This window comes from Alosa sapidissima, chromosome 16 (genome assembly GCF_018492685.1).
Source record: "Alosa sapidissima isolate fAloSap1 chromosome 16, fAloSap1.pri, whole genome shotgun sequence".
Taxonomy (NCBI): domain Eukaryota; kingdom Metazoa; phylum Chordata; class Actinopteri; order Clupeiformes; family Clupeidae; genus Alosa; species Alosa sapidissima.
Genome location: NC_055972.1, coordinates 20,328,224 through 20,330,474, shown reverse-complemented (window position 1 = coordinate 20,330,474; position 2,251 = coordinate 20,328,224).

Sequence of the window (2,251 nt, the reverse complement as noted above, 5' to 3'; positions counted from 1 at the left end):
CAATGGACCATTAATAAACAATCAAAACTGACGCAAACATTTGAAGCACAGACACACTATACAGTAAAAAAGAATTGCATAGCTTAAAAGAGTGGCTTTTTTCACCATGTGTTCCTATGGGAAGGGGCTTACAGTACATACATGCACCTACTTCTAAAAAAATATACAGAGAATAATGGGACCCCTAGGACAAAAACTAATCTTGTACAATTCATTTAATTGCATTTCAATGCTACACCAAAAAATATATCAAAATATTGTATAAGAAGGAAAACATATTGTGAGAGAGCAAAATAATATTGCGAGTGAAGTCAAAGTGATATCAGTGTTTCTTCCACAGCAGGTTTCAGGAAGCAATAGAAGGAAGATACAAAAGATCCTCTAGACACAAAGGCCCTGATAGTTTAGGTTTGTGGTTGGGATGCCTCCCTCTTGATCTAAAAACAGACTTCAGCAATAAAAACAACAAACCACCCCTGTTAAAATGGCTTATTGTTAGAGGGGTGAGGCTGAATCAGAGGCTTCCTACATGAAGACGGAAGAACCCATTCATGTTGAAGAGCCCTTCTTTTCCCAACAAAGAGCAAGAGAGTATTCATCCAGACACCATGTGAAGCCTCCACTTCCGCCAGGGCAAGAGATGAACCATGAGCCTATTACCTGCGCCCAGTGTCGGTGGGTGCTAGAGAAATCCCCTGGCATGGGACACTGCTGCTGAGGACATTGTGCTGTTAAGCTGGCACGCGCCAGCCACCTCCTAGTGAATCACACTTAACACCATAATCATCCCATCTGAAACCCCCTAATTACTCCATAAAGACCTGAGACGAGATGATAAAATAATGCTTATTAAATAGGAGGCAGTTAGGTGGGCCGCTGCGAGTGGGATACGTGCCTGTGAGAGAAATTGATGCAATCAGAGGCATTAGCAGATGGAGGGAAGAAGCCGCTGGCGTAGTAATGGAGGACAAGAGAAGGGGGAGGAGGGAGGGAGGGAGAGCAAGTAGGAGGGCACTTCCGAGTGTTCATTTGGGAGATTCTTGGCACTGGCTCATTCACTCCCTCTTAAGTTCCTCTGGCAGATTAAGATGTGAGGGAACTAATTGTGTCGTGTGAGTGAAACCTAAACTGAGTGGGAATATATGGAACGTTCAGCGTGGCACGCTTTCATTAAGCCATACAGTCAGGTCGAAATTAATGACGCCTAATCGCACTAAATACAACCTCCGCACAATCACGGCTAATTACTACGCGCCTGGGCCACGCTCTTACTGTTTACTGATATTTACTGTTAATGTCACTGCGTCGGGTTTGTCAACAGGGACTGAGGCTTCGCGCTCCCCGCTGTGATTGTTTGCTAATGTGCTGGAGTAAAAATGTGCCCATTCTGCCTTCGCTCGATCCTGCAAAGCTAGGGCTGTGTCCTTGCAGCATGGAAATGGCTGTTAGGATAAGCGCCTCGCAAATCTTCTGTCAAATCAAATCTGCAAACAAATGAGCTGACTTAAGGCATGACTCGGCAAACACAGCCTGCCGTTTCGATGAGGATGTTACCATAGTACCTCATGGGTTTGAGCCTCCTGGGGATCTTTGCCCGTCATAAAAATTAGAAGTATAATGCTACAATCCATTTTTTCCCTGAATAATTGAGACCGCACCAGAGACACACTATCTTATAAATTTCCATTCTTGAGAAAGAAGGCACTCAATAATATGGAAACCTCTGAGGCCAAAACAATCTTTCCAATCATAACACTCAGTCTCCATCCTTTTGCGTGCGTTGTTCTTCTCAATTCACTCAACTAAAACAGGGTTTCGTCCCTGTCCACCATCTTATGTCGTTCTCGCCAGTCAACATAAATTTGTTCTTGAGTGCTACAAGTGGCATCAGCAATAGCCATTTAACCTCTACAGTATATAATCTCTCTAATATACCTATCTGGACTTATCTTGATTATAAGGCAAAACAAATAGTGTTTGTCCATGGGTATCCACCACATCAACACTTGGAGAACAGAGCTGATGTGTACCTAGGTAACCTAGACTATCATCAACAAACGCTATCCCAAAATGCTGATGTCATGAGGGTGTTTGTGTGTGTGAGATCAGGGTATAAATGAGAAATGAGCTGGCACTCTATTTCTGTGTGTGTCTGTGTGTGTGTGTGTGTGTGTGTGTGTGTGTGTGTGTGTGTGTGTGTGTGTTAGTTTATAGGTAACGCTCACTGACAATACCGAAACCCAATCTACCC